Raw genomic sequence first — 25,218 nt, forward strand, 5'->3', positions numbered from 1 at the left:
TGTTTGTTGAGACGGGGTCTCAGGTAGCCAAGGCTAACTCATTACTCACTATGTAACTGAGGCTGAACCTGAATTTGTGATTTTTCTTCCTCCAACTCCCACGTACTAAGACTGCAGGCATTCAACACGACACTCAACTTCAATTTATGTATTTTAAAGCGAAGGTCATTTTTCACTAGGAGAAATGCCCAAGTATTTACTAGTAAACAAAGCTGCAACCATACTTTATGAGGGTTTAAATATTTTTATTTTATAGGCTTCTCCCTGAATTGCAATAAATAGAATTAATTGTACTAATGGCCAATATCAAATATTATGTTAAGGAAAAACTATAAAGCTTCTGTCTAATTTAATTTTAAAATGATTTAGTTACAAAGGAACAGGGTTCCTTTCTTGTGATCTAAGACTCCTTAGGGAGCATCCCTGCTCACAGAGGATACAGCCAAAGTGTTCCACCATCTGACTTACGTGCTTGGCCCATATGCCGTCCTCCTTGTTCATAGGGGATTCTGATGTCCCAGTGTACTTATGGTCTAACTAGACTTTTGTTGGATTAATGAATAGAGTTTCTAAAAAGAGCTATTTGGATAAAATTCTTTTTGTGGTTATGTTTCTACCTAGATATTTCTATCCATTTAGATTTTGTGGCCGGGCAGTGGTGGTGCACGACTTTAATCCCAGCACTCAGGAGGCAGAGCCAGGCAGATCTCTGTGAGTTTGAGGCCAGCCTGGGCTACAGAGCAAGTTCCAGCTAAATAAATAAATTAATAAATGGATTTTGTGTGTGTGTCTTAAAGTCAACCCCATGAACACTTCCACATAAAGAAGCATCATGCTTGCCCAAACCATGAAACAATAAGCCGTGGGATTACTGTGTTTAGAGGATTTTGTAACACAGAACACCACCCTGCAAATGCCACCAAAGGACAATGACAAAACCAGGTCCCCAACACATTTTGAAACATTAGAAAATTAACAGTTGTGAGTTCTTTTGCTTTATCCTATAGAAATATGGTGGTGTTTAGCAGGATAGAGGTTTTAAACATTAAACTGTCAGGTATAATCTTTGCTCTGAGAATTGTTAACTTCACCAAACAGATTAAGCGTATTATTTCTATCTGAAATTATTTTTCTTAGAGAATCCTTTTTGTTTTTCTGTTTGGCCCAACTGAAGGATTCTAGAAATCTTTTGCTAAAACACACAAATGATGATATTCCCCCCACCCCCGATTTAATGGGAATAAGTAAAATGCTATGAACTGCATATATTAAAGAATGATTGGAAGTTTGGATATTTGCATAGACATGCTATCAACATAAGCAAGGCAGGCAATATGCCCTCAGTTTGTAACACTTTGTAATCCTCCAAAATCCATGACTCTGCCTTTCACCTTGTTGCCCATCATCGGGCATCCACTGATGGACTTTCTGGAAGTTTCTAGAATTTTCTAGAATGTTATAAAAATGGAATTACACAAAATGCTTATTATCTTGCTTCTTTCAAGCATAATTTTTTTGGAGACATTCATACTTCTGTATGTATTGAAAGTGTATTCCTTTGTGTTGATTACTACTAATTCTATTACAACTATATGCTGATTTATTTTTTACTTATTTCCAGAGTGAGATTGATAAATTAAATCTTCTGTGGACAAGCATGTCCATGTTTTTGTATGGGAAAATGATGTTACTTCTCTTACTTGGCTTAAGAGCAAGGAGTAGATTGTTTGTGTCAAATGTATATTCCTGTTTTACTTTTTAGGAAACTGCCTAACTGTTTTCCAAAGGCTAAGGGGGCTTTCTGTTTTCTCCACCCTTGCAGACATTGCTATAGTTGATTCTTTTTAATTTTCATTTGTTCTAGTGAGCACACAGTAATGACTGTTGTTTTCATTCCGTGTATGTAAAGACTGATAGTCTGTGGACTATCTGCAGATATTCTTTGGTGATGTGTCAGTTGAAATGCTTTCTCTGTTGTTTTTCTTGGGTTGTTTGTCTTTTAATCGTTTTTTAATAATTCTTCATATATATTTATTTTTATTTAATATTTTTATTTTATAATTAACTTAATTTCACATATCAGCCGAGGATTTCCCCCATCCTCCCTCCTCTCATCCCCCAGCCCTCCCCTCAAATCCACCCCCCATTCCCACCTCCTCCAAGGCAAGGTCTCTCCTGGGAAGTCAGACCAGCCTGGTAGACTCAGCCAAGGCAGGTTCAGTCTCCTCCCTACACCAAGGCTGAGCAAAGTGTCCCAGCATAGGCCCCAGGCTTCAAAAAGCCAGCCCATGCACCAAGGACAGGTCCCAGCTCCACTGCCTTAGGGCCTCCCAAACAGTTCAAGCTAATCAACTGTCTCACTTATCCAGAGGACCTGGTCCAGTTCTGGCTCTTCAGCCATTGGTTCACAGTTCATGTGTTTCCACTAGTTTGGCTATTTGTCCCTGTGCTTTTTTCCAATCATGGTCTCAATATCTCTCGCTCATACAGTCCCTCCTCTCTCTTGCCAATTGGACTCCCAGAGCTTCACCTGGGGTTTGGCTGTGGATCTCTACATTCGCTTCCATCAGACACTGGATGAGAGTTCTATCATGACAGCCAGGGTGTTCGGCCATCTGATCACCAGAGCAGGTCAACTCAGGCACTCTCTCAGCCATTGCCAGTAGTCTATAGTGGAGGTATCTTTGTGGATTTCTGAGGACCTCTCTAGCTCTCTGGCATCAGAGAAATGTAAATCAAAATGACTATGAGATACCATCTTACACCCATCAGAATGGCTAAGATCAAAAACACTGCAGACAGCTTATGTTGGAGAGGATGTGGAGCAAGGGGAACACTCCTACACTGTTGGTGGGAATGCAAACTTGTGCAACCACTATGGAAATCAATATGGCACTTTCTTAGAAAGTTGGGAATCAACCTCCCTCAAGACCCAGCTATACCACTCTTGGGCATATACCCAAGGAATGCTTAATCATATCACAGGGACACATGCTCAACTATGTTCATAGCAGCATTATTTGTAATAGCCAGAACCTGTAAACAACCTATATGCCCTTCAACTGAAGAATGGATAAATAAAATGTGGTACATATACATAGTGGAGTACTACTCAGCAGAGAAAAACAATGACATCATGAGGTTTGCAGGCAAATGGATGGAACTAGAAAAAATTATCCTGAATGAGGTAACCCAGATTCAGAAAGACAAACATGATATGTACTTACTCATAAGTACTAGATATGGATACTAGATATAAACAAAGGATAACCAGACTGCAACTCACAATTCCATGGAGGCTACCTAGTAAAGAGGACCCTAAGAAAGACAAAGGGATCAACCAACGACAGAGAAATGGATGAGATCTACATGAACAAACTGTGGGGGGGGGGGGGAGTAATGGAGGGCAAGGGTCGGAGGAAAGAGAGCTTAGGGGAAGGGAGGTCCCAGCTAGATCAGGAGCAGAGTGGGAGAACAGAGAGGGAGATATCTTCATATATATTTATAGACAAATCAAATACATGTATAAAATGTATCACAAGCAACAGTTTGCATGCAATATACCATAGTGTGACCACCTTATGTGTGTGTGTGTGTGTGTGTGTGTATGTGTGTGTGTGTGTGTGTGTGTGTGTGTGTCTTGTACATGTGTGTGCACATATGAAGACAGAGGTTAATGTCAGGTGCATTCCTCCATCACTCACTAACATCTTTTGAGGCAAGAACTCTCACTGAGCTGGAGCTTATCTATTAGACTAGGAGGGACAGCTTCCACGTATTTCCACCTCCCAAGCAGTCACTAGAATTGCAGGTTCATGCCATCATGTCCAGCTTTTTACATGGGTACTGGAGATCCAAACACAGGTCCTCAAGCTTGCACAGCAAGCACATTACTGTCAACTGTCTCCCCAGGCCCTAAATCACCTTTTATCCACACATACATCTAACTAAGTTTTATAGCCTTTAAAGGAGCAATACAAAGCATAAATCAATTCTAATATCAATATTTGTGCTCCAAAAACTATGATGGCATGTTACTACATTTGTCCTGTGTATATTCACTCATGATTTCTGATCAATGGTGTACTAAAGTCCATTGACTTTGGCCATGATTATCAAGCTGCTGCTGCAGTTCCTAATCTAGTATGTATTTATGAAACAATATGACTCTATGTAAATACTATAATAGCTAAGATTAAAGAACACACTGCTTGTAAGTCATGGTTGCAGTCCTTTCCCATAGGTGAAACAATTTCATTTTATTAACTTTTAGTCTTTTGACTGGAGAATCTTTCCATGTAGACCACATTAGTTTCAAACTCACAGCAGTCCTCCTGCATCAGCCTCCCAAATGCCAAGGTGAAAGCATGCCTCTCTGCACCTGGCAGTGATTGTAGTTAAGATGAGCAAACTGAGGCACAAAAGGGACAAATACCCTTGGTATGCAGAATTGACAGGGATCCCTGTCACACACTGGCTCTGGTATTCATAGCCCCTGTGCTCTGAAAAGTGCTCAGATGTTTTCTTTAAAAAAAAAAAAAAAAGCCGGGCGGTGGTGGCGCACGCCTTTAATCCCAGCACTCGGGAGGCAGAGGCAGGTGGATTTCTGTGAGTTCGAGGCCAGCCTGGGCTACCAAGTGAGTTCCAGGAAAGGCGCAAAGCTACACAGAGAAACCCTGTCTCGAAAAACCAAAAAAAAAAAAAAAACTCTAACCACATTTCTTCACTATAAATCACAAATCATGCTTTAGTTTATTTAGTTTACATACCCTCCAATGAATCTTCGTGCAAACAAAGTAAATGAATTTGAGTTCAGTCTTTATTTCCCTTTCCCATCAATGAAATTACCAAATGGAATGAAAACAATGAAATTGAGGTTCTGGGAGCAGGGGCTAAAAATATACAAACTATAAACTGAGCTTTTTATCCATTACACTTGTTAAATATGAAAATATCTGTTTTACTGGTTTTTACAGCTTGCTTTCCATAAGAGCAGCTACCCCATGGAACATTGGCTGCATCTGAGGCTTGTAGGTGACCATTTATTTATTTAGTTGACAGAAAGCTTAATTGGGGTTGTTTCTCACTGAATAGTGAAATAATTTCATGAAGTGGGCAGAACTGTGTACAACATTCTTCACCATAGCATTCTTGGGCATCTCTAACTGAAAACAGGTCACCAATGGGTTATACTTAAGCAAATTGATTGATGCTGAAGAGAGTGGGTAGAAATTGTAATGGCTTTTAATCTTTCTCAGTGCCACATGCAAGATTCTAATGTATGTAAATGAATTGTTCTCGTGGACCCAGCAAATATGGAGGCTCTTTGGCTCTCTAATATGTCTCTGTCATTGTCCCATGAGCCCGGCAACCAGTTTCTCTCTCTGCTTAAAGATCATCAGCAACAGAAGCCCCATGCTTTGTTCAGATCTTTCAACATTTCAAAGGACCATCAGAAGTTATATTTCCTAAAAGGTTCTAAGGAATCAGGTGTCAGTGTTTTAATTTTTTTCAATTCATCTGTTTCTTGGTTAGTTTTATTTGTTAATTTAGCCCAACCTAGAATTATCAAGAAGGAAAGTCTTACTGAGGAAATATCCAGTTCAATTTGTCCATGGACATGTTAAGGTAGGGAGGGTTATCTTATTGACAGATGTAGGAAGACTCAGCCCATTGTAAGTGGCACCATTCCCTGGGCATTGTCTTGAACAGTAGAAAAGAGGAGAAATCTAAGTGAGATCAGATAAGCAAACAATTATGCATGCATTTATTCCCTGTAGATGTGATGCTTACGTTGCTGCTTTGACTTTGCAAAAACTGACTATAGCATGGAATTTTGAGCCAAATGAACCTTTTCATCCATAGGTTGTTTTTTGCCAGGATACTTTAGCACCATAATATAAATAAAACTAGAGCAATCTGTCCAAAGGAAAAAAAAGATACATTTAATTGGGCTCATTTGCTGAATCTTCATTAGTTGATTTTATGAATGGAGCTGTAACTGTTAATTGAATTGCCCTTTATCAATCAAGGATTTCTATACTTTCTACATCCCTCAAAGTCATCTTTAGGACTTCCAAACTTCCTTGAATGAGAAAACTACTTCTTCTTGTTTTGAAAATTGCAGCCCTTCTCTTCAGACAGATAAGGAGAAAGCAATCAGACCCAGTGATAAACAGCAGACAGCCTATTCCTCGCTGCCTGCCAGTTTCCCTCTTCCATAAACTCAGAGAAGTGTTGTCCTAGCACTGTGAGAAATGACAAATTTCTAATTCATTTTTCTCCAAACTTCCTTTGTTGCATTCCCCTAAAAGTACAGAACCTATGTACTTTTAATCTTTCTCTACATTCTTATAGTAACTTACTTGGGGAGTAGTGAGAACCTAACTTATTGGCAATTCCTGTAGAAAATCATAATGGTTCTGGCTATAGAGTTAGATCAGCTTTAAATTCCACCAGTGAGGAATCAACCTAACTTCCCTGGGACTCAATTTCCCCTCCTCAATTACAGCAATGAAAATTGACACATACCCCCTCCCATCATAGTTACAGTAAAAAAGAATCACTATGTAACTTGTGAAAACTATATGGAATGAGTAAGCCCATGTTGGATGTAAACTTGAGCTTAAGAGAATGCTGTGTGAACTATTACAAAACAGGCAGATGGGATTCAGGGCACTGTGCCCTCCTTTTCTGTACAGCTCACCCAGTGCTCTTAGGATAACACTGGCAGAGAAAGTGAAGAGGTGATGTGTTCATGAAGCTTGAATTCTTTGCTCATCCTCCAGCTCACATCTTCATTGCTGGAGACTAACTCCATGGACTAGCATGTGACTTACAACAGAGAAAGCATTTCCACAGCAACACATTTGCATGTGACATAAGAAAAAAATCCAATGTTGTATCTTTATACGTATATTAATGTAGGTTTTTGCAGATATATATGAAAGTGATGATTATTCATACACACACACAGAAAATGGGGGAGAGAGAGAGGGAGAGAGAGAGAGAGAGAGAGAGAGAGAGAGAGAGAGAGAGAGAGAGAGAGAGAGAGAACGTACTTATATGTTTGAAATGTACTCCAGTTAAAGTACCACATAATGAAGCAGAGTTCCTGGACAGTATGATACACATAGAAACAAAGAAGCTTAAGGGCTTAAGATTCCATATGTAATACTATTAGGAAAAGATCTATCACTGCAAAGGGAATAAAAACAAAGGAGCAATTAGTCTTTGAAAAAGAAATCAAATTACTGTTTAGTGTATATTCCTATCTCTGTGACCTTGTGCCTCTCTGGCAGGTGAATATATATATATATGAGACCGGGTTTCTCAGTGTAGCTTTAGAGCCTTTCCTGGAACTTGCTCTGTAGACCAGGCTGGCCTCAAACTCACAAAGATCTGCCTGCCTCTGCCTCCCAAGTGCTGGGATTAAAGGCGTGTGCCACCACCGCCCAGTATGTGAATATATTTTATTCTGTCTCTATCTCACCTCTTTTCAACACAGCTTCCCCATGCTTCCCTCTCACAATTGCACACCCATTCAACCCACATCAATGACTGCAGGCTCTCATCAGAAGTGCAATGTGCTGACAGTGATAATTAGGAAAGATGCAGCATCCCCATGCAAGATGCCCAGAAAAGAACATCATTCAATAGTCCTGTAGCTCATCTGTGCTTTCTTAAAGCCTGTGGCTCAAACTGACTCATGATACTCATCAAAAATTAACCTATGAGCCTGGAATCTGAAGAAATGCAAAAGCTGAGAAAGTAACAGCATCTATTAAAAGTTTTAATGGCTGTATTGATCCTGTAGCACATCAAAGCATCAATTAGATAATATTGTCAAGACAAAAACAAATAAAGACAGAAAAGAACAATGCCATATATAGTATAAAAGTCTAGATAGCACCTTAGCTTAAAGATGTATTATGTCATCAGTATGACATGGGTAGGTAGCTAGCAGGGCATTATTAGTGTGTATCAAAATAACTTTTAGAATTATAATTCTTATTTGCAAACAGTTTGAACTCTGTGTCATTTCTTTCCTGATGCCTGGTTTCCCTGTCATCCATACTGCTCTAAGATGGTAAAAATACTAACTTCTATCTTGTCCAACAAAATGTTTATTCTCTGAGTCTGGAAAGATGGATCAACATTTAAGAGAGAGCAATTGCTTTTCTTGCAAAAGACCTGCAGTTCCCAACACCTATGCCAAGTGTCTTACAACCACCTATATCTCCAACTCCAGAGGATCTGATACCTTCTCCTGGCCTAACAGACACTGTACTTACACACATACACACACACACACACACACACACACACACACACACACACACCACACACAAAATTAAAAATAAAATATTTTAAATGTATACTCTCTTAATAGAACTAATATTATGTGAGTCTAAAGGACAACCATGGGGACTGGCAAGATGACTCAGTGAGTAAGCACTTGCTGCACAAGCCTGGTGACCTTAGTTTGATGCTTAGGCACCACAGATTGTCCTCTAGTTCCACATATAGGCCACACACGTCCCACAAATATCACATACTAATAATACGTTTAGAAAAAAATAATTCACACATAAGTAGAAACTAACTTGTAGATTTTAGACTTATTTACATTTAGAGTATGTTTAAATCACCAAATAAAGTGTAATTGTCAACAATTCTAACATCTATCACAGTGATAAATACTCCAGACATGTAGGATTGATGGAACTTTCAAACTCAAAGGTATTATATTCAAATAAAAGTAGCCTATTATCTGAAAAGGTGTTCACTTCTAGTTTCTAATAAAATGAAAGAATGGCTATATTAATATTTGGCTGACACAGTTCTCAAATACTCACACTGGTTTGGGTTTGATTTTAATAATGAGTCACCTAATGAGTCTAATTCTTTTCTTCATCTCCCAACTCATTCATTATTTATAAAAGTGATCTTAGAAATATTGTTGTTACAGGAATGAAACCATTTCTATATCAATTTATTATACTCCCCAATTGAAAACAAATATCCAAATCCTACCCTTTCCCAGCTCTCCTCTGTCTGTATCTGACCTCTCAACCCTGCAATGCAGGCACCATTTCTGTACAGTTACCATAGACCAGACATAGATCTTACAGCTCAGGCAGATACCCAGAAGGAAGAGGATATAGTGGTTGGGCTTTGCAAAGGAATATCATTGCTAATGCTCTTAAAAATGTCATGAAAAATAGCAAGAATAACTTCTAGCTTCTATAACACTTTCCACATACTACTTATCTCCTATATACCTCTTGTATACAGTTTTATTTCATGCTTTCAAAAAGTAAAGTGAGACATCTTTGGAGACACTAGAATTCATTAAAATCTAAGATACAGGTAGTTTAATTCTTTTCAAGAGAAAAATGACTGACTGCCAGCTGACAGTCAAAACAAAGCTCCTTTCCTGGTCCACCCTTGAGGTTCCCTTTGCTCATCTAACACTAGGGCCTTAGAGAGCCTTCTGCGTCTTCCTGTTTAGAAAGACCAGGCAGGAGCCTTGACTGATAAAATGCATCGGTTGTTGTTGTTTCCATTTCCATGTGTGTGTGTGTGTGTGTGTGTGTGTGTGTGTGTGTGTGTGTGTGTGTGTGTACTGGTACACTTGTGTTTAGGATTTTGAATCCTGAGGTGGTTGACATCAGAACCCATCCTCCATTGCTCTTGCACTTTATTCCTTGAGGCACACTCTCTCAGTCAAACACAAAGTTTATAGATATGGCTTGTCTTGCTAACCAGCTTGCTCTAGGAATCTTCTGTCTCTACCTTCTGAGACCAGAATTGCAGGTGGGACACCACACTAACCCAGCATTTAAGTGGGTTCTGGTGATCTATACCCTGGTCTTCACACTTGCATGGTAAGCACCCTAACCACTGGACTACCATCTCCCCAGCTGCTGAATTCATTGTTCAACCAAACATATAGGCAATATATAACTCCCATAGATATCTCTAGAATTTAATCTAGATGCTCACCAGTCACCCTAAAGAGAGTCAACATATCTTGAGTGGAAAAGAAAAATGGTGCCTCATGACTGATACAGGCCTCTGTCTCCAACACCATAATGTCTAATCCCTGACAGAAGTGATGCACCAATCTGCACCATGAATTGACACCAAAATGAAAGTGGACCTTTAACACATGCTTCTTATAGGACTCCTATTTCTCACTTGTGCAGTAATCATCTTGATCACCTGTCGTGGTTTTACCTCTGTGTGTTCTTTCACGTGTGTTATTTAACACCAATGGATATGCATTAGGGACAATTTCAGAAATAAAAGTATTCTAAATAAATAAATAGAATTAGCATAACCACCACTATTAACAATCCTATCTGCAAGTTGATCATGTGACTTTTTTAACCTGATTGGTCAACAAATCCACTGGGGCACAATTAGATTTCCTATGTGTCTCTTAAGATTAGTGTTGTCAGCAGAGTCTGGTACATTCAGTAGAGGCAGATCCAAGCCCCTCGCCCTGCATGCTGACTTCCATGGGGAGGCCATACCTTGTTGGAGAAGGAAATGGAGGCGGTTTAGGGGGAAGGCCGGAAGGGCAGGAGGAGAGAAGAGAGTGGGATCTGTGATTGGTATGTAAAATGAATAAAAAATTCCTTAATGAAAAAAAAGATTAGTGTTGTCAGGTGGAACCAGGGTCTGACTCAGTAGCAGAAGCTAACTTAGAACTCAATGTGTAGTCCAGGGTATCCTTGAATTTGTAGAAATCCTCATGTCTCAGTCTTCCAAGAGCTGTAATTATAGGCGTAAGCCTTGACACCTAGCTTGTTGGTGAAGTTTTTCTTTTTATTATAAGACTAGGATTGATATGTAAAATGAAAAAAAATTGTCTTAATTTAAAAAAGACTAGGAAGTTGCCAAAAGAACTTTAGATCTGGATTTTCTCATTTTATCTATTCCTTGACATAATTCTTGGATATCTTATGCAACTTTTCTTTAAGATTTTTCCCTTAGGGAATCTCTTAAGGGGCTTCTTGCAATCTGCAATGGTGCCCTTGGATGCTTGTAGTTCAATATCCAACAGTATGTGTTAACCATTCACCAGTCAGAAGTATTGTTAAAGCCAACATGAAAACAATAGACTAATTCAAGACACTTGAATATTTTCTGAAAGATTATTTAGCAAAAAACTCCAGGGAATCTGATTAAGCATGGTGTTTACACTGCCAGTCATGTTATATTTCCTGAAACAGCTATACAGTTGGAATTGCCAAAATTATAATTCATTATCTTCAAAATGACCTTTCCAAATATTTAAGAGGTCGAAATATTAGCAAAATATGGTCTTAGGGGCTCATTCGAATTTTTAAGAGTGTGTCTAATAATGTCAAGGTTGCATTTCAAAATGTGGTATTTGAAAGTATGTATTTTTAAATAATGCTGTCAGATTATTTTGAAACCCCAGATTGTATTGATGATGATGATGATGTTTTTGTTGTTGTTGTTATTGATGATGATGATGAGCACAGTATTCGGTACTCGATTTTCAGGGAGGTAAATTTATTTTTCTTTATGGAGTCAATGAACTCGGGGAAAATACTTATGCAGACTTGAGAGCAAATTTCATTATCATCTAGGCTAGACTCCGAGTTTTATTTTTCCTGTACAGGAGTAGAGATGATCATTCCTGAGCTGCTAAGACAATACAGCAATTGTCCTGTCTTCACTAAGAATACTTAATCTATCCATACAAGGTTAGGGAAAGCAGGTGTTGGAATGGACATGCCTTCAGGAAAGCCATAGTCCATATCTTAGTTTTCACACTTTTGGCTACTACTGCTGTGGTCATGGGAAAACATAGTATTGAAATAACCCAGTAGCTCTCAAATTTAAGTACTGAATTTCTTTCTAGTATACTACAGGGCTACAGGAACATTGAGTATAATCTAGGAAATGTGAACATCTAAGTGTGTGTGTATATGCATGTGCGCGCATGCGCGTGTGTTTGTGTGTGTGTGTGTGTGTGTGTGTGTGTGTGTGTGTGTGTGTGTGTGTGTGTAGGCAAGCAAGTTCATGTCACAACACACATGTGGAGGTCAAAGGATAACCTTGGGTGCCAGTCATCACCTTCTACCTCTTTGAGATGGAAGCCTCTTCTTCTCTACTTCATATTTGAGGCAGCTGCCCCACAAGTTTTTAAGGAGTCTCCTATTTTTGCCTCCATCTTATGTTGTGGTTGTGAGTGCTGAGATTGTGGGATTGTAGCTGCATACACTACTGCATCTAGTTTAACTGTAAGAAGTTTGTCTTAGCTACAGTGTACCAAAAAATTACTGCAGTTGCAAAGTACCAGGCTTGACTTACCATTTCCTCTGGTTTGGGTTGTTTGTCCATCTGGTCAGCAAAGGCACATATTGGGCAAATGGACCCTGTGAAAGTAATAGACACACAAATACATCAGTAGGAATAATGTTCAATTATAGGAAAGTGATTAGCCTCAGTGTTAACCAAAAGTGTGGCATTGTGACAGAAGGACTATAGCACATGCTTTTATTGCCATGTGACCAAATGCCTGATAGAAATGATTTAAAAGGGGACAGCTTTGTTTTGGTTCAGTTAGATGGTGAAGTCAATCATGGCTCTTGCAGAGGAGCCAAGGTCAGTAATTCTCAGGATCCGTGTCAGGCACCTCTCAACTGTTTGTAACTCCAGCTCCAGGGGATCAGTTGCCTCTTCTGGCTGCCATTGCTACTCACCCACACATGGTGACACACACATACATAACTAAACGTAATTAAGAATAACATTTGCCTTTGCATAGTTGGTGGAAATGTGTCCAAGGAACACAACCTGTGCACCCTCAGAACAGTGTTAGCTCATCTCACGGTGACTTTATTTTCCGGAACAGAAGTAGCTTGACTTACTCTGGAAATGAGAATCAAAGTAACTGTGACTCCAAGTGTTTCATCCCAGGTCTGGGTGAGTATGAACCCTAGAATTGTAAAGGGCTGGCCCGAACTGTTGATTTCAGAAGCTGCTCCTCAGTTTAAGCCTATTTCTCCTCAGAGTTTTATATGTATACATACTAAGTTGAAATTACATTCCTGTTTCAATAGAATGCCCACTCTAGTCCAAGTAAGTCTCTACTGGGAGATTTAGCACTTGGCTCCAAGGTTGCCAGTTTTACAGTCATCTATTTTGCTTATGAAAGTTTGTATTTTACTTTTGTTATTAAAATTAAAAATCTTATAGGTGTGGTTATGTGTTTTTAATTTCAGAAAGTTAGTAAGAACATATTTGAAAGATCTAATGCCTAGTATTGCTTTTATGATGTAACAAAATGTTATCTGGCAGAACCTAAAAAAAAATAAAATTAAATTAAAAGACTTTGAAGATTGAAGAATAAAAAAGAAAATATCTCAAAGGAGCCAGTTGTGGGCACCTAGCAGAATAATGCCTTCATTTGCTTGTTTAAGAGTAAATCTGCCTACAGACTTTAAATTGGAGCAAAGTCTATTCATAGTTCCCTGTCTCCTAGTCAATTCCAAAGTGCAGGAGTTCAGTCTGGCTGTTCTACTGTAGAGCAATGACCTAGGAGGGCAAAATTTCCCACTTGATCCTGTAAGATGTCTCTTTAGCTTCTCCTGGGAGCATCCAAAGGAATGTCCTTTTTATAAAAATCTAAACTTCAGGAACATTTCATCCTTTCAAAACTCCATCCTTTGACCCTTGTACACACCATGGCTTGGTCAGCTCTGCAAAACTGCTGAAAAAATGACATATTTATTCCTGAACTTCATACTCATGCGATGACTTAGACAGGGAAATGCTGAGAATGAGAGACACTAAGAGCAGGCTGCGATTTAAAGACTGTAATTAAAGCCACCTGGATCAGGACTTGCAAAAGGTCACCTAAAGAAAAGGGTGATTAACATTTCTAACACCTGAGCTCACCAGTGTCCTCTAAAAGGTAGCATTTTAAAGATACAGCACTGTTTATAAAATTAAGGAGTTTGGGGACCGGACTTTTCCTTTTGTCACATTTTTTTAGCTTTTGAAGATTACAGGGAACCATTTGGTGGGTTGGAAATTTTTTAAATTATGGTTTCATGGGAGAAATAATAGCATTGACTTTTAGGTTGGGATGTCTTTCCTTGTAGGATGACTCACTAAAGGAAGTATTTTGTAGTTTTCACTCTTTAGGATACAAAACCTTTTAGAATCATTTCCCTGAATCATAATTAATGTTTTTTTTCTTTTTCACCAAATGTATTTTCTGAAAATTTTTTTTTCTTCTTCACAGCATAGGAATCTAGACAAACTTTGTTCCCAATTGGCCTTCACCCTCAGCGCAAGATTCCAAGAGTAACGAAAGAATATCATTGAGAACTGAGAACTCATACACATAGAGAGATGGGTATATAGCTGTAGACACCTGTATAAATGGAAATATCTGCACAAATTACTAAGTAGAATATTGTAGATAGATCAATAGAGATAATATCCAATTATTGTGAGGAAAGGGGAAATCAAGTAGCTACTTTTTGATAAGCAGTTGGTTGACATCAAACAAAACTTTAAATGTGAATATTCCCTAACGTGAATCATAGCTGTAGGAATACATGGCTACAATGAGTATACATATGTATATAAAGATTATTATTACTGTACTATTTATAATAGGAAGAAACAAGAAACCTTAATTCTCTACTTTACAAAAGGACCAATCAAGTGAGGTAGATCTTATACAGATCCCATATAAGATCCGTGAAGACTGACTAAAAAGACTCCTTCTAAGTCCAATGTGAATGGAAATGCACAGCCATCAGAGTGGTATTGTCACCGTCCAGGAGATGGGTATATTTCAGAGGAGGGCACAAGGAACAACAGACATTAACAGTTTCTTAACACGAAGGAAACCAGGAGTGGAAGAAATAAAGACCATTTAAGTTTTTCCTTTGAATGGGTATTTGTGATTTTAAAAAGTAAAAAGAAAATAATTTTATTGTATATTATTTTACTTTAATGGGTCTTTTTTCAAATTCTGCTTCTGAGTTGAGTTGCTTAGAATTAAGGCTTGTAGAGGTCAGGACTCAAGAGAACACAGACAGAAACAGGGTGAATAATCTGTGTCGCTCTCTTAGTCCCCACACCATTCTTTCTCTGTAGGTTGCTGATAATTATAAATAAGCTTGTCTTCTAGGTTTACGTGTGATTGAATATTTCAAATCACAAATGGGACCAAGTAAAAGTCCTTTTATGGTACAAGTGTAAAGTGGTCCTCTTATAGCACAAGAGTAAAAGTGAAATTGTTTAAACCTATGTAGCTTCTTTAACCTACCTCATCTGTTCCAGTAACTCTAACTAGCCACCTTTTACCACCCTATTGCTGAGGTTCAAAAATGTCATGATAAGCCTAACAGAAAACAAATGACTCACCCAGTTATGTCCAGATGGAGGCCCCATAGTCTATTCACTACTATGAGTTATCTTTAAATTCATCATTATAGGGGCTGGAGAAATGCCTCGGTGGTTAAGAGCACTTGGTGTTCTTGCAGAGGTCCTGGGTGTGGGTCCTAGCATCCATTTCAGGTAGTTTACAACCTCCTTGTAACTCTAGCTCCAGAGGGTCTGGTGCCACCTTCTGAGATCCATGTACACCTGCACTCATGTGCACACCCACACACAGAATCATATGTTAAAAATAAGTTTCTTAGAAATATTCACTGTAAAACGAGCTAGTACAGTATGAAAATGTTGTACTGAAATCTACTCCTTTGTGTAATAAATATACACTAAAAAGTTTAACTTAATAAGTGGAGCTGGAGTTTTAGGATGTTACTTTTTTATCCTTATAGTGAAGGATGTTAGTAAGCAGAATATGTTTAAATGTGCTTTTTTTTTTTCAGCGATAGCCTACTTAAAATTCAGATTTAATTTTAAACTCAATATGAACAAAAAATAGAATTCCAAATCTGTAAAAATTGGACTAATATGTATTTCCAGCTTCAATTTTCTAGGGCTTTATGATTTAAAAAAGTTCAGTGCTGAAACTAACCTCCATTTGTACACAATAGAATTGAATAATAAATTGGATGGAAATTAAAGATGAGCCTGATAAGATACTAAAATTGTGTGTGTGTGTGTGTGTGTGTGTGTGTGTGTGTGTGTGTGTTATGCCAAGTTTCTCCTTCCTCAGAAGTTTCTTGCATCTTTTAAAAGTAAATGAAATAAACTGAAGTAACATTTAATTGCCTGCTGGAGCCAATAAGCTTAGTCTATACTTTGATTTTATAAGGTCCTATGATACCTCATTAAATTGTTGAAGTTTTTCTCATGTTGCTTGAAATCTATACATTTTCGAGTTGATGTCCACATTTGAAGTAGTAGTCTTTTTCTGGATTTACTCATAGTGACTCCAGGAATTGCAGTAAAGTAGCAACTCTGGACTTTCAAGATGATAATCTAACAGGATTCATATCCTTAAAACTTGGCTGAAAAACAATCTTTTCTACTTCTTAATTCTTTTGATGATACACATTTCTCTTATCTCCACAAAGACACAAAGCCCACTGTGGGCAGTATCATCCTTAGGCAAGCGGTCCTGGGTTGTATAAGAAAGGTGGCTGGGCAAGTCAGTAACCAGCATTCCCCTATGGCCTCTGCTTCAATTCCTGCCTCCAGTTGCTACATCAAGATCCTGTCTTTAATTCCCATAATGTGACCTTAAGTCAAATAAGCTTTTTATGGTGCTTATCACAGCAACAGAAAACAAACTAGGGCAAAATTTTGGTAAATATTTGTTGTGCTTGTTCCTACTAATATCATATGGCATTTAATAAAAAAGAAGGTGGCAAGTTTGCTTGTCGGCCATATCATTTGCTTACTGGACTATACTCAGGGACAGTTATTAGACCTATGTATTTTATGTGCAAATTGGAAATAATGAAAAACACTCTCCCAACACCTTTGACCTGCTGCTGTTTTGGATTCTCTTATATGAGGTTGTTTTATTGAAAGAACCACTTCAAGGCTCAGAGATAGCTCAGCTGATAAAATGCCTTCTGTATAAGCCTAAAGACCTGAGTTCCATCCTTGGCACCTACAGGAGAAGCCTGTGTGGTGGCATTCCCTTTTAATTGCAGAGCCAGAGAGGTGGAGACAAGAAGAGCCCTAGAGCTCAATGGCCAGCCAGCCTAGCCTCATCAGTGAGCCCCAGGTCCCAATAAGAGACCCTGTGTCAAAAACACAAGGTGGGTAACACCAGAGAAACAGCACCCAAGGCTGACCTCTCGCTTCCATGTGCACTTGCATACATGCACACACATACACTTGCAAAGAATCATTTCATGTCATAAATTGCTTTGTCTTCTCTACTGTGAATGGACTGATGAGAAGTGAAATGATGGACAGATCAGGGAATGGGTGAATTTATGCATGGTCATCAACAAAGAATGTAATACAGATAGGCTTTACCTAATCTCCAAGTTTGGGGGCCTCTATTTATTCTATAGCTATAGAAAAGGTGTCTCAATTTTTCCAAAGTACTTGTTATTATTTTGGTCTTCAAATAAAGTAGGCTAGCAAACCTTGAAATTAAAATGGGAATATTTTGATTATCCCTAAGGGTCTAGTATAATTTCAGACGAATTCAAGAGTTAAATTAGTTAATTAAGCCCAGTTATTTCGAGACTGTAAGCAGGTTCAATTCTATCTAAATCAGATGACTAGGGACTCATTTATCATCCACTTAAATAGCAAAAATGTAACATCTAACTTGATGTTTTGTGCCTTTGTGAAGATAAATGTGTATCCTCAAAATAATTAGAAGGTAGCAAAGATTTTTTTCTAGCAAAGTTTTAAGGAAATGAATCCTGTCAGATAACCGTTCTGAAAGTCCAGAGTTGCTGCTTCACTGCAGTTCCTGGAGTCACTATGGGGAAATCCAGAAAAAGACTATTACTTCAAAAGTAGACAGGGCGGCCTAACCCTTACACGTTGTCAATTAAAGGAGTGGTTTTCTGTCCCATAGAAAGAAATGTCTTCTAGCCTTCCATGGTTATTCTTCTGTCCCCAGCTTTGTGGCCTTCTATGTTCAGCTATCTGCATAATGAAGACAGTCATCTTTGGCACTGCCAGTCCCATTCTGAGGCTGTAACCTTCTGAACCACAGTTACAGAGATTTGCAAAAGCCAATCTTCTACAGTCAGAGATTTAAAGCTTCCTCATAAGTGAATGCCATGCACAATTAATTGGCAATAGAATAAATTTGAAGCCAGGATAGAAGCCAGCATGCTTGCTAGTTTTCAAAATGAATACTTTGCTGTATCTGATACTGGAGAAACTCTGGGGTTTTCAGTCCAAGGGATTGCTCTCAAATTCATTTAGTGAACAGAAACTTACATCAACAGATAAGTTCATGATTTATTCCTCATGGGCTATTGTCACATTAATGTGTAATTTTGCATTATTCATAGCTATATATTGACTTGTTGAAGCAACCTGGATCCCACATGTCAGCAAGTCAGGAGTCCTGGTTATAAATTAGACAAACATGATGCTCTGACAGACTTAATCCATTTTAACAATAAAATCTAAATGGTAGATGATGCTTCAGTAACTGCTCTGTGGAAGATGGTAGAGCACTATGAGATGATTGGCCTGCATGCTTGAGAGGTGGCTGGCCTGCATGTGAAAAGAATCACCTGTTTCTGCATTTGCCCTTTGAGGTCAATCTTCAGGACCCATTTGAAAGCCAAGCATGGATGCACATGCGTGTAATAAGAGTGTTGGATTCTATGAGGACATCAACAGTGGCAAATGAACTCTGCACTCATCAGTGTACCACAAAGAAACTGCTTGTTAGATGGTGATGAGGGAAGGAAATCCTGCCTCCTCCCACCAAAGTGCCATTGGACCACATTTCCAGAGCGGGTAGAAGTGTTTATGTGTGGTTGGGTATAGATGTTCGTTTCCAAGGGTATGTCACTATGCAGAAGACACAAAAGTCCTAGTGATTGTGTAGCAAGTGCAATAATGCAAATGTAGAACACTCAAATAGAACTAGATTCATGGTCTAGGCTGTGATGACCTACTCCCACCCCATACCTAAGCCTCAGTTTCCCTATATACAAAATGAATGGATGTCATAGAATGGTCAACCCCGACCCTTCCTCTTGTCACACACTCTTCTCAATCAAGGACTCCCAGGAGAGGAAGGGTCCATAACACTTTGTTCATTTCAAGTGCAAATAGGCAAGAGTCCCTTGGTGGTTCCCACACTGTGAGCAGTGGTACAGGAAGATGTAGCTAGAGTTTTCCTGCCTTGCCCACAGTCAGGACAAATCTTTGTCACCCGCCAGTCCCACAGCCGCTCAGACTCAACCAAGTAAACACAGAGACTTATATTGCTTACAAACTGTATGGCCATGGCAGGCTTCTTGCTAACTGTTCTTATAGCTTAAATTAATCCATTTCCATAAATCTATACCTTGCCACGTGGCTGGTGGCTTACCGGAGTCTTCACATGCTGCTGGTCATGGCGGCGGCTGGCGGTGTCTCTCCCTCTCAGCCTTCTGCTTCCCAGAATTCTCCTCTCTCCTTGTCCCACCTACTTCCTGCCTGGCCATTGGCCAATCAGTGTTTTATTTATTGACCAATCAGAGCAATTTGACATACAGACCGTCCCACAGCACTTCCCCTTTCTTTTTTTTTTTTTTTAAAGGAAGGTTTTAACTTTTACACATCTCCAAAGTCAGCTTGGTATATTTGGGAATTTGGGCGTAGCTTCTCTTACTACTTCCTGCTGGAGGGGGGCGCTGTATCTTATGGGGACACAAAGAAAATTTTAGGATCATGGAGTAGTCCGTGAGACTGTATCATCTGAGCAAGTTGCCTTGAAACGATTCTGGATGTTGGATCATCTGGGCCATGGTGTCATCGGAGACCTTTCAGGTGGTCTTGGCTGGTCAAACCTGATGTATCTTAATCTGGAACAAATCCATAGCCTCTGGCTTTCTGTGGAAACAAAAGCAGAGCCTCCTTTCCAAAGCAACATATCCTTACATCCAAATTTTGAAGTTAAGGTACCTTTAAAATACACATTTTGGCATAACTCAACAGCTTTTGCAATCAAATGTTTCTCTTCAGTTACGAATATCAAAGAGAACATAATCCAGATTCTCTTTGTGGTAGCCATCTCTATGTGGCTTATGTTTTATATTACCTTGAGCCTATTGTTTTAAACTGCAGCCTTCTAAGCCTGAAACGGTGCTGTGGCTGCTGGCTCCGCCCACTTCAGCTTCCCGACATGGCGGTGGTACGTTTTCCGCCAGCTCTGGGAGCCATCAACTCTCAGAAATAGTGGGTCTATGCTTCTATCAAAGCTACATGTAGCCCAGAAACCTCTTTTTTTGTTTTGTACTAGCAAAGGCTAAATCCACCACGCAGCTTAATGTGCCACTTGCAGAGGCCTCATTCCCGCCATACTGCAGGTCAAGCGCACATGCCAGGAACCTGCCAGTAACTCAAACCGGCAGCTGCTGCTCATTTGAGAGAGACAATTAGGAAGCTGTTTTTAGCTCCGTTTTAGAATCTTTTCTCAGGTTTTAGGTGGAAACTCTTGCCCTCCCGTGAATCATGACAGGACACTAGTGGAATTCAGGTGTTTCTGGTACGTGGACTGCTCTCACCCAATGTGAGGTTGAACTGTTGACCTTGTGTACATCCTACTTCACAAATGAGTCTGTCAGATACACTAAGCCTATAGGCTGAAGATGATGCCCCAACACTGCGGAGAAACCTCAGGTGACTGCCCAGGCAGCTGGCTGTTTCTGTCAACTCACAAAATTTTTTGGAGGTTGCTTGCATGCACTTCCTGTTTTTATTTTTGTTAGCTAATATTATTCCTTTCTTGGGTCTCTGAGGGAGTTGAAGATTAGTTAGTTATGGTTGAAGATTAGTTAGTTATAGTTGAAAATTAATTAGGATAGAAAGTACATTAGATACATCTTGGAATTACCAAAATAGGATAGATAATGGAATTATTTTCTCTGATTTGTCAAATACCTGTTTAGGTATTTATTACTTGTATATATTGTATATAGTTATTGTACTTTTGTATATAGTTTTTCTTTTGTTAGTTATAACCTTTTGCTTTCTTTTTCTTTTTATTAAAATAGAAAAGGGGAAATGTGGTGGTAATCTAATTGTACTGAATTATTATTTTGATTGTATGTTAATAAATAAAGTTGTCCGGGGGTCAGAGCTATTAGAGCCATAGCAAGAGTGTGGCGGTGGTGGCACACGCCTTTAATCCCATAAGATCTCTGTGTGTTCAGGGATATAGCCAGCATTGGAGACATATGCCTTTAAGACCTAGGGGGCTGTACATTCAGACAGTGACAAGGCAGTCATGTGTTTGGGTTTACAACCAATGAGAAGGCAGAACAACATACTATAAAAAAAAACGAACCGACAGGAAGTAGGTCTCTCTTTTCGCGAAGCTGGGACAGCAGGAGGAAGGGTGAGATTTTAGCTCTGAGCTCTGACCTCTCGGCTTTCTCTTTTACATTGTTTCTGTGTTTCTTATTTAATAAGACGGTTGGTTACATCTATAGGAAGAGGTCCAAAGAAATGAAGAGAAGGTATGCAGATGGCAGCTATCTAATGTTCTGTGAGAACTGGTTCTCAAAGTGACCACCTGTCTACAGCTTCTCACTTTTCCCCATCCCTTCCTGGCAGACCTAAATGACCATAATGCAGATCTATTTTTGACTTATGAGTTACATTTTTCAGTTACTATAAAACCTTCTTAAAGTTTGCTGTCCATCTCTGGTCTTTTGTTGCCACAGGCCACACTTGCAGAGTTTACCTCAGTTCCCTCCTCCTTGCTGAAAAAGTCCATTGCGTGTGACTGCAGCCTCCCTCCTCCTACTTCTCCCTTTGAAGCTCCCCTTTCTCACCTGTTCCTTCTGTACAGCCCTGGTCACATTTGCTTTTCTGTGATGCCTACTTCCTTCACATCTTCACAGTAGCGTCCACAAGCTACTTCACATCCACGAGCTTCCTCTATGCTTTCCCATGGTGCCCCTCTTCTTTGCCTGATTAACCTTTAAAAGTGGTACTTCCTGGGCTGGTGTCAGGGGGATTCATCAGCTGATAAAGTTCTTGCCATATAAGCATGAGTACCTGAGTTTGCTCTCCAGGTCCCATTTAAATATGCTGGATGTGGTGGCACACACTTGTAATTCCATCACTGTGTACACAGAGAATTACATATCCCTGGGGCTGATGAGCCAGCTTACCTAGCCTAAATGATGAACTTCAAACCAGTGAGATACACTACTTCAAAGGAGATAGACAGTGTTCCTAAGGATGACACCCAGGTTGACCTCAAGCCCCCAGACACATGCACGTAATTATTAAAAATTAGATTAATAAAAAAGCACTTCATGTGCTGATAGGTCTTGTCAAGTTGCCACAAACAGACATATCTAGGATGAAGGAATTTCTGTTGAGAAACTGCCTCCATCAGATTGACCTGTCAGCATGTCTGTAGGGCATTTTCTTGATTTCTGATTGATATGGGAGGGCCTAGCTCTCTATGGGCAGAGCCATGCGTGGGCAGGTAAGCCTGAGACATATGAGAAAGGTAGCTAAGCTAATTACAAGGAACAAGAGAGTAAGCTGTATTGCTTCATGGTCTCTGCTTGAAGTTCCTGCCTCAACTTCCCTCAATGACAAACTATAACCCATAAGATGAAATAAACTCTATCCTCCTATCCTCCCATGTTGCTTTTGATCATGGTATTTATCACACCAGAAAGCAAACCAGGTCATTTCTCTAAGGGTCTGGCCTAGTGCTAGAGCTTTGAAGCAAGTGCTACATCTGAATGGAGTGGAAGATTTCCTTAACATTGCGTTGTTTCACTGTATGAGATGGGGTTCTCCATGAGGTCATTACATTAGCATATTCTTGAATGGTTTGGGGCAAGGTGGAATGCGGGGCTTTCTGGGATATTAGGCATATGACTTCCCATTGAAAATAAGGAGAAAGGGCTGAAAAGGGATGGGAATGTCATTTTTCTCACTTTCTTCAGTGACCCTCTTTGTCAACTTGAGCTTAGGGAGACTTAAGGGGTGAAATTGCAGAACCAGGATCCAGCTAGATTCAGTTCTCCTCACCCCCTCCCCCTTTTTTTTTAATATGTCCTCTCACTGGCCTGAATTGTCTCTCCTCTTGTCTCTACCTTCCAAGTTCTGGAATTAGAGATGTGCACCACCATGCCAAGCTTTTTCATGTGAATTCTCCAGATGGAACTGGGGTTCTCATACTTGCATGGCAAGTACTTTACCCACTGAGCCCTCTCTCCAGCCCCCAGTGACAGCTTAGCTTTTCTGAATCCCTGTGCCCTCATTGCTGGTAACATGGAGGTTCAGCCTTGTGACCTGTGGATTCACCTCCAATCAGAAATTCTGTAACTCTTTTATGTTGGTTTGAATCATTTTCTATTACTGTTGACCTCTCCCTTCCCATGGTCCTGTAGACGAATTTCTAAACAGTCTTATTAAATAAGAAACACAGAGCCAAATATAGGGGTGAAAGCCGTAGAGATCAGAGAGATATTGATAGCCACCAGCTAACCTTACTCACCGTGCCACCGAAGCTCCCCTGAGAGAACCAGCTTCTTCCTGTCTAAGCTGTGCCTTTATTGCCTTGCTGTTCTGCCTTCTCATTGGCTCTTAACCCAGCCACCTCACTTCCTTGTCACTGCCTGCCTATACACACCTCCAGGTCTCTATGGTTGGTACTGGGATTAAAGGCGTGGGTCACCGTGCTTGGCTGTGTCCTTGAACACACAAACTCTGCCTGCCATGTGATCAGCTTAAGGGCATTTGCTACCAGCGCCTGACTTCTGTTTATGACTGGCTATGACCTCTGATCTCCAGGCAAACTTTATTTATTAACATACAAATAAAATATCACTACATTTCAGCACAAATAATATATCACCACATGGTTCTGTTTATTTGTTAACCAAATTTTGTTGTTTTCTAGTGCTGCATTCTGACTAGTGGCCAAGCACGTGACATTCCAAACTTCAGCAAAGGTACAGTAAGGTAAGTGTCTTTTCTAGTTGACTCTTTGTTTGAAGGGAAAATTGATGGCTTGATCTAAAAAAAACAATCAATGAGAAATACAAATTATGAGTTTGTTTTGGGACAACTTAAATTTTCTACTGTGTGCATCACCTCTTCCCCTTCAAGATGGGTTTTACCATGGCGTCTTTGTACATACATGTCATTACAATTTGTCCACATTTATTCTCAGACTGTGTGCATCTCAATATGACTATGCAGACATGCTCAATGGCTCAGTTGTGTCTTAATAGAAATAACACGGTGTCATTTCCTCACCTTATTCAAATTTAAAGTAAAAGCATGCTAACTAAATTTGAAACAAGCTGACTTTATTTTAAATATGTGTGCATGTATGTGTGTGTATATATATAGAGATGATAAATAGATGATAGATAGATAGATATATAGATGATAGTTTGATAGATAGATGACAGATGATAATTTACCTCAACAACATCAGAATGCAGAATATTTGAATTATCAGCACAAACATATCACTTGTGTGTGTGGGTGTGTATTCTTGAATAGCTTCTGGGGAGGTGACTTGCTTCTGCAAATCTCCTAAATTTAACAACTGTCCTTTGATTTATATTGTCTTTGTTCAGTGGTCCAAATTCAGATTGTGAGCATAAAGAAAGAGCAAGAGTATGAAACAACACAATTTTCTTCCCATGTTACTGCAGACAATAATTTTTTTCTATCCAGCAAACACTGTCACTACCCTACCAAATGCATTCTTCCTTCCTGGCCAATCTTTTTGCTGTGAGGGACAGCATAGCACCAACTAAAAAGTTCACATAATGATGGGCATGGTGACTCTTACCTATAACTCTGGCACTCAAGAAACTGAGGCAGGAAGATTGTCATGAACTTGAAGCCAGCCTAGGCTACATAATGAGTTTCAGGCCAGACAGGCTGCCGCATGAAATCTTGTCTCAGGAAAAATAGAACAGCAGCCCATCCCATCTTCCTAGTACTCTTCACTGTAGCTGTTTGACCCAGTTCTAACCAGTGGGCTCTGGGTAAGAGCCCTAAAGAAAGTGTCCTTAGGAGGAATCGATGTTGATATAGTTTCCTTTGCTTCCA

At 39.5% G+C, this 25,218-nt stretch overlaps 1 protein-coding gene across 2 annotated transcripts in view; it reads left to right on the forward strand.

Annotated features, from left to right (window-relative positions):
- Positions 1-25,218, forward strand: part of Chrm3 (cholinergic receptor muscarinic 3) — a 528,165-nt gene that overhangs the window by 194,500 nt on the left and 308,447 nt on the right. For both annotated transcript variants that reach the window (XM_028859622.2, XM_028859639.2), the window contains exon 3: positions 24,050-24,111. The gene's annotated coding sequence lies outside the window, so the exon portion shown is untranslated. The remainder of the gene's footprint in view (positions 1-24,049; positions 24,112-25,218) is intronic.

Source organism: Peromyscus leucopus, chromosome 5, assembly GCF_004664715.2.
Source record: "Peromyscus leucopus breed LL Stock chromosome 5, UCI_PerLeu_2.1, whole genome shotgun sequence".
Taxonomy (NCBI): domain Eukaryota; kingdom Metazoa; phylum Chordata; class Mammalia; order Rodentia; family Cricetidae; genus Peromyscus; species Peromyscus leucopus.